Here is a 9,202-nt window from a genome sequence, read left to right as displayed (position 1 = left end):
GCTCTGCAGCGACCACCCACTCACATGACATACTGCAAATGATGCAACAAAGTACATATTGTTTCTATACTTGCAATCAACAACGTTAAATCAATTGTTTTATATTTTTCCATTGTTTTTAATTTAATTTGATTGTGATTCCCAATGCTTCATGGATTGTAGTACATTCCCTCATTAAAGACGTTAAATACACAGTCTTGTACATTTGTCTTTTTGTCAGATTTTCAAACACTTTTTTGCTTTTATGAAATCTCTACAAAAAAATAAATAAATACAAAATGGGAATAAAACTTCCGGAACCGAGATGACTGAAAAAGTGAGCGGGCACTCTAACGCACACTTGCAGAATTCAAATAATAATTCAAATGTAAATATTGTTATTTATAACCAGGATTGAGAGGGTTACTTTTGAAATGTATTCCACTACAGATTACAGAATACATGCTGTAAAATGTCATTTGTAATGTATTTTGTTAGATTACTCAAAGTCAGTAATGTAATCTAAATACTTTGGATTACTTCAGCACTGGTACATTTTTTCACAGGTTTTGACTGCAAAAAATCTGCCAGACAAAAAACATGTTAAAAATACATTCTCTGAAAAAAGCTTAAATATCTTATGCAATAATGCTTCTAAAACAAGATAAAGCAAATTGATCTTGTTTTAAGGATTTTTAGATATTTTTACAGAAAAACAATACAAAAATTCTCATCAAGAATACAATTTTTGCTCTACTATCAAAGGTCTTACTAGAGAAAAAAATATGGTGATCTAACATGGATATTCTTGATAGAAACAATATGTTCGTCCCTGGTATCAGGTGAATGTAAAATAGAAAAAAGCATTTTAGCTTAGCATAAAGCTAAATGTTCACTTGACAATTTACACAAGGTTTATTTCTATTTCTGCTGCTCCAAACTTACTTCAGACTTACTTCTCTGTCTGCTTGTATGAATGTAACACATCTTAACCCTTTAAGCTCAGATGGGAGAAAAAAAATATAATCATCAAAATATTATTAAAAACTACAGTCTTGACCAACACAAAATAGGTATCGTTTGAAAGCTTAGAAGCTCTACTTTACAATGCATGCAGGCACTATGATCAAAACTGAACAAGTGCTTTGAAATTCGCAGACAAATCAGAAGTGTTCCACTATGATCATTTATTTTAAAAAAAAGAGTTGCACTGTACATACATTGCAATCAGTAAAAACATCAAAGTGATCGAATAGCCATGTGTCATATGTTGTTGGAAATCTCTCAAAGAGTAAAATACAACCAGCCTATTTGCAGCCTATAAGACAAAAATATAGCGAGTAATAGCTATGTCTTTGACAATTATGTGGGTGTTGCTTGTATCACTTATAACTTCACGAATACATAGAATATCACATACCATTATTTAGAGGTGGCGATTGTCTTTCAAACGAGATACACAAGGTAATCGGATGCAAAGATCATTAGATAATCCACATGAAGCACAATATTACATATCGCCACCAGGAGATGGCGCCAAATACATGAGACAGACTCACTGACACAAAATGGGTCACATTGTTCATTTTTAGTCTTCAAAATGGAATAACCAATAAACCAACCATTTACATATTTTTCATCTAGAAAGAAATTAGCAAAACTGAGAAAACGCATTATTTTTTTCATTTTTTCGTTTCATATAAGAAATAGAAAAACAAGAATTTAGCTTGATTTCAAATTTTTTCATTCAAGCACTTAAAATAAGTGTACAATCTTATTATATTCGATTTGCACAAGTAGATGGACATGACACGACCATTTCTACTGACTGGTTAAACCTGCAATGTCGTCTGTCCTTCCTCATTCCTTTTCTTCAGAATAAATGCCTTTTCGCACGGACATGGCGAGCGCTAAATTACCGCAAGTTTATCACGTAGCCTACACTGAGGACAGCTTTTTTTTTTTTTTTACAGTCAATACAGTGCTCGCGTTGCAGTTTCAGGTGTGCACGTTGCCATGGCTACAGTCATAAAGGACTTTATTTTGCTCGACATGTTTATCTGTATACCTTTTTTAAAGTGAAATATCGGTGGGGGAGTACATTTGTGTCCATAAACAATAGGCTATGTGTTAAACAGAACAGAATGAATCTTACATTTTGAATGGCTACAAATAGTTTTCATTTTATATTTAGGATACAACAACTTACCATGAACTGATTGAATAAAATGACACCCTTATCTATTATGCAGTTATCTCTCTCTTTAACATCTGGACGATATGATCTGCATACAGATGTTGCCTTCACTATATGCATTCAACCATTACGCAATAAAATATTATTAATGGACAGCGAATGTGTTTAAAACTTAATGGGAATTATGTAAAATAATTGTTGTACATGATTAAGGCTCTTCTAGCCACAATTTGATTATGGTTTTTAATATTATTACTCCATGGGGGCCCTGGGTAGCTCAGTGAGTTTTGACGCTGACTATCACCCCTGGAGTTGCGAGTTTGAATCTAGGGCATGCTGAGTGAGGTCTCCTAAGCAACAAAATCGGCCTGGTTGCTAAGGAGGGTAGAGTCACATGGGGTAACCTCCTCGTGGTCATGATTAGGGGTTCTCGCTCTCAATGGGGCGTGTGGTAAGTTGTGCGTGGATCACGGAGAATAGCATGAGACTCCACATGCTGTGAGTCTCCGCGGTGTCATGCACAATGAGTCACGTGATAAGATGCGCAGACTGACGGTCTCAGAAGCGGAGGCAACTGAGACTTGTCCTCCACCACCCGGACTGAGGTGAGTAACCATGCCTAAGTAGTGGGAATTGGGCATGCCAAATTGGGAGGAGATAATAATATTACTGCTCCATTATAATAGCCGGCCTTATTAATATTAGGCCTAATCCATGTGAGTGCCTTGGATTTAAGACCAGGTTGGATGAACGGGCAACACTTTTAATACACTTTTGGTTTATTACATTTACCTTTTACATATATATAAAAAAAAAAAAAGGTTTAATAAAACAGATGATCAATTACTCAGATGATCAATAAATTAATTACACTTTGGTTTCATGCTTTAAGCCCAGGTAGGTCTAATGTGTGTGTGTTTTTTTTTTTTTATAATCCAAACAAAATGCAACTGCATGTCAGGGAATGTAAATCAGGAACAGGGCGTGTTTGGTTGCATTTTATTTAATAAATTCAATGGAACGGCGAGCGGGCCTCAGATAGGCGGTAAGTGAAGAACTGCGCACGGCTCGCGTCCTGACACTGAACTTGACACTTGCTGAATAAAGACTAGAAAGCAAAATGTGTAACTACGAATGCAAAAAAAAAAAAAACGAAAGAGAGAATAAAATAAATAATAATACAGTACACGAACAATGAGGACTGAGCTCCTACCCTCAAAAAGGGTCCTTTTGTGCCCTTTATACTCCTCAAAATCATGACGTCATGCGAGGCTTATTCACATCCAGTGAACATTTTTATTTCCCCTTATGCTTCCGCTGCAATTATTGGCATGATTTAATTAGCCGATCATTAATAATAACAACAAAAACAATAATGACTGGATAACAAAGTCTATTTAGTTACAGTTAGGTCTGTGCATAGCATCCCAATTCATAATTTTCCTTTTAAAAATAAAAAAGCACTGCCACCCCATCCCGCGGGTGACAAAAGCGAGTTGGTGAGTTCATTGGTTGTGGTATCCAGTTGTCCATTTCTTGATTAGATTGCAATAAACATGCAGCAGTCAGAAGTTTTTCTAAGAAATATTAATGTTTTTCATTAAAATGATTAGAATCTCTCTGCAAAAATAATCTGCAAACTTGAACTTGGTGAACTCTTTATTTTCTATGAAAGGGGTTGAGGAAGAACAGATGACGGTGCGCGTTAACCAATCGGTGGAAACGAGTGTCAGGCCCGTCCACATGTGCAAAACAAATATTCCAGTTATCTCGGTTTATCTGCACAAACGAAAAATGTGTTTTCAGAAATATCTTTTTAAATTGAAAAACAAGCAGATGCAACACATTTTTGTGGTGTGATAAAGAGAGAAAACAGAAATGTGATAAATTAATGGTTTATTGATTATTTAGTTTTGAAGACAAGAACAAGAAAACGAATTATCCGAAGGTACACGGACCCAAAAAGCACTCATTCTGTGAAATCTCATGACTAAAATCATGTCTGCATGCTATTCAAACCTTTAGTCATTGTTGTGTTTGCATGTGTAATTAGTTCTTATGTACAATTATTATGTTTGATTTGTTTGAAGAGGATTTTGGACACTATGATAAATTATTTTCGTAACTTTTGATTGCTTTGTCGTATCAACACAAAATGTTTCTCAGATACAGTTGACATGATTGGAAATAAAACAAAAGCAGATTTTCAGAGCCACCTTATTTACACCCAGAGATATATAATGTCAAATCAGAAAAATAAGAAAAAAGTACATTTTTAGCTCAATTGTTTTTGTGATTTTTCAGCAGTTTCTTAGGCTGAGAGTCTCAGAATGTATCATAATCTATATCATTAAAACATGTGAAAAGTTTCCTTTACAATGATACCAAACACTTGACACTTTTGCTGTTGTTGAGTTTTAAGCCTTTAATTTTGGGTATCCCACTGAAACAGGAAATCTATAAAAACACCTTCAGAGCTTAAAGGGTTAATTAAGTGTTTCACCGCTGTTCAAATGCACTTTGGATCGCATCATTTATATGTATAAATGTTTTCCATCTGAATGGACTAAATATTAAATGTAACAAATGACAATAAAATGCAAAGTAATCTCTTCAGTAATCAAAATACTATTTAAATTGTAACTATAGTGCAATACTGTTACTAATATTTAGTATTTTAAATACGTAATCCCGTTACATGTATTCCGTTACTCCCCAACGCTCTTTATAACGCTCACATTATAAAACTGATATATATCACAAAACACATAAAACAGTAAATGACGTGACACTTTTTTTTTTTTTGTCTAAATCTAGTACGGTAATTAAAAATACATTTAAAATGCAATTCACACCCAACAATAACTTGAATACATCTCTTTATGATGAACATGTTTTTCATTTCTGAGTTGAAAGTCATTTTGATATTTTTTTCTAGAGCTTGAAGTAAAAAATATCATGTGGTGTAAAGAAAATAAAAGCCTGATTAAAAGCGGAAAAGTAATGCTGGCATAGGTAGTGCAGAATAATCATATTATTGCTTTTATTTTATTTTTTTAAATAAGCAGTAAAATGATTGTGTTCTAAAATATGATAACATTTGAAAAACTTTTGTCCACCAAGTCAGAGTCAGGTGGTGTAATTTTTTGTTTATGTTGACAAAAATCATAAAACAAAGAGGACCCCTTTAGACCCTCAAGACTGAATGCGAAGCTTAAAAAAAAAATCTATTTTGACATTTTTTATGAAAAGGCACGTTTTGTTCAGGTCATGTGGAGTAACCCTGAAAAAACATCTTCTTGACTTAAAAATTAATGACATTTTTTAAAAAATATTTTTTTTACCTTGACAAATTTGTCTGAAAACTTTTTTAAATTAATGATTAAGTTGTGTACAAGGAAATTATTTTAATACCTTTTATTTGGTGGTTAAACCACATTCAATTTTTAGAGTAATTTTTTATATTTTGTAGAAAATTCTATAAATGGTTAATAATAAATTCTAATAATAAAGGTATTAATAAAAATAAATTCCTGAAACCAAATTAGACACAAAGATTACATTTCTTCGCACTTGACACGGATGTTTTAAACAGATTTATTTTTGGGGGGGATTTTTTCCCCTTTTTCTCCCAATCTGGAATGGCCAATTCCCAATGTGCTTTTAAGTCCTCCTGGTGGCGTACTGATTCGCCTCAATCCGGGTGGCGGAGGACGAATCCCAGTTGCCTCCGCGTCTGAGACAGTCAACCCGCGCATCTTATCACGTGGCTTGTTGAGCGCGTTGCCACAGAGACATAGCACATGTGGAGGCTTCACGCCATCCACCGCAGCAACTACACTCAACTCACCACGCACCCCACCGAGAACGAACCACATTATAGCGACCACGAGGAGGTTACCCCATGTGACTCTACCCTCCCTAGCAACCGGGCCAATTTGGTTGCTTAGGAGACCTGGCTGGAGTCACTCAGCACGCCCTGGATTCAAACTAGTGAGCTAGCGAACTCCAGGGGTGGTAGCCAGCGTCTTTACCACTGAGCTAACCAGGCCCCCTTAAACAGATTTTTAAAAGATTTCTAGTTTAATCACCTTGGACAACCTTATTTGTCAATGACTAAAATATATGTATATCATATATATATCATACCATAATCAAAGTGTTTTACAGTATAATTCTAAACACATCTATTTGCTACAAATACATTTGGACTAAAAATAAATAAATACAAAAAAATAAGATGGTAACATATGAGCATTACTCATTCACCATAACGGAGACGGTTACTCAAGGCATCGGCATTGAGACATTTCCCCTGAAAACTTCAATTAAAAATGCCATGATTTCATCTCATTCACTTTCATTTCCGTCTTCTTTGTTCTCAATCATCCCAAACCGGATTGAGTCAGTGCAATGATTAAAGAAACTAGCAAGCGCAGACGTTTCACAACACAGCAAAGCAAACAGGCAGGACTGGACGAGAACACAAGCTCATCAAGATGACTGGGAGTGTCTACGGGCAACGGGCCAAAGAAGCCGGAGCATGGCTTTTATGCTGAGTTGCGAAATGTAAATTGGTTTGTAAAATAGCTCTCACTAGGTGACACAGAACGTCTGTTGTTGACTGTGTTTGCACAAAGGACACCAGGAAAACGACATTCCTTTGTGAAGCCTAAAGTTATTTGTGACAGGGTGGCAGTTAGGGAAAGGAAATGTTAAATGCAGTGACTTTATAAGTAGTAAATTCATTACTTATAAGCTGTTATGTAACACAACAGATCTCGTGTTACAGCTTCTTGTGGATTATTACGACCAAAATTTCCCATGCCAACAAGAATACACAGGATAGCATTGCTTGCTTTGCCATTGCATGCTCTCAATCACTGCATTGCATGCAAAATACACATTCTCTACTCATGGTTTCACTCAATGTATTCTATGCATGCTCTAATTTCATACCAAATTAGCACTTGACATGAAATACTTTGTGTCATTCCGTGTCAACTTAACCAGAGGTCCCCAGCTTAAAATTTTGTATTTGATCATTTTTTAACTGGTGAAAGATAAACATAAAATGATGATGAAGGCCTAAATATTAACTGCCATGGATCAATATTTTCTGAGTAATCCATTATTTTGTAGAGGGGGGTGAAACTGACCATTTTTCCCATTTGATTTTGGAGCAAAACTACAGGTCATAAAAATAACCTTATTATTTTATTTTTTACATAGAAATAGGAAGGTCCATTACTTAACCTCCTGAGACCCCGCGTCCTCCTGCGTGGACATTACATTTTGGCTTCGCTATATGCAACGCATAATTTAATTTAATCTAAACCGGCTGATCTCAGTTCAGGAGACTCTGTGCTGTCAGTAAAGGGTTAAACTTTCGACCCACGGTGTCATGTGATCAAACAGCATGCCGTCGATCACAGAGGAGTTTGTGTTTGGGAGAAACACCAACAAAGCTACATCTGATAAGAAACCTAATTATGTGTTTACAATGAAACTTGTTTGAGTCAAAAGATTAGAGTCTCTAGTTTCATCCGATATGACATTTTACAAATGAGCGATTAATCATGAAACAGCACGCTGTTAAACACAATGACCACATTCATGGACTGTATGCTCAGTTTCAGTTAAAATGTCCTGTATTCACTGTGTATTATCACATTGAGAACCAATGGGTTCGTCAAAAAGCTGAAAAATTTTGCTTTATATGGAGTTAGGATGAAAATAAGGTCCATTTCAAACTGTTCTGAGTTCAGTGCAGACAGACAGCACACTGGAGGTTAAGTAATGCACTAAATAGGGAGCAAGGGAGCATCCTATAGCTCTCTAAAGTGCATTCACTCCTAAAATCTGATCAAAAGTTCAGTTTCAGACTGCAGATGATGTTTGGATCACTCAACATGTTTGACAGACATGTGACAATGATAATCAGTACATAGATTCAGAATTTATAATGTATCATTTTATTTTAACATGGTTGACAGTGATTGGATGATGCTGGACATTACTTTGAATCAGAATTAATTATGATAATTTCTGATGTAATGTCTGTAACGTCTCAAAAACATGAATAATCAACACTCCTGGAAACATAATAAACAATTTGATTTTAAAAAATCTGACTTGTTATAGCTTGATATTATTTACAATTTCACAACTTAGTCTCACTGTCCACATATATATATATATATATATATATATATATATATATATAACTCTATTGCATGTTTTTAGGGGCTACTAGTTACAAATCAAAAAGAGGAGTGGAAAAGGCACACAGCAGTCATGCGGGGGTCTCAGGAGGTTAAACCAGTTGACTACTGCACCTCTTGTTGCATTATATGCCACAAAAATGGGATTTCAAATATGTTGGGGGAAAAAAAAATATGCTAATTTTCCAAAGTTGGAGTGCCTATAACTTCAGGAGTATCAAAGGTATCTTAATATCCTTTATTAATACTCCAAAATTATAAGCAAATATTGTCATTTTGACACCCCTATACAAAATTATGGATTACTCCGTTAATACTTATCCATGGAATTTAATATTTTGGGTTTCATCACCATTTATGTTTATCTTTTTTTTTTTTTTTTTTTTTTTTTTTAAGTGTCTGAAATTAGGTTGATTTGACATGGAATAACCCTTTTGCGAAGTTGACATGTCCAGCAGTTTAGCCTGCTACTGTATACTCCTACTAAAACCATAAAAAAAAAAAAAAAAAAATGCTAATTATTTTTAATTATGCATGGAGTTTTTCAGATTGAGAGTTAACTGAGACTACATGGTGTTTGTATTTTAATGTCAAACTTCAGGACCATTTAAAATGAACTAGCAAAGTCAAAAAGTGATTAAAACGGCAAATATTTTTTAAAAATGTTGACACAACCAAAAGTACACACTTTTAAAATAAATCTTAACTTTAATCATGCACATGCATCAACTTTCCAAATGCATTTTAATTTGCATTTTGGTATTACTACAATAACAATGTGATTGTTTTGATTTCTGAAACT

This window comes from Myxocyprinus asiaticus, chromosome 21, assembly GCF_019703515.2.
Source record: "Myxocyprinus asiaticus isolate MX2 ecotype Aquarium Trade chromosome 21, UBuf_Myxa_2, whole genome shotgun sequence".
Lineage (NCBI taxonomy): Eukaryota > Metazoa > Chordata > Actinopteri > Cypriniformes > Catostomidae > Myxocyprinus > Myxocyprinus asiaticus.
This window is presented reverse-complemented; position numbering follows the sequence as displayed.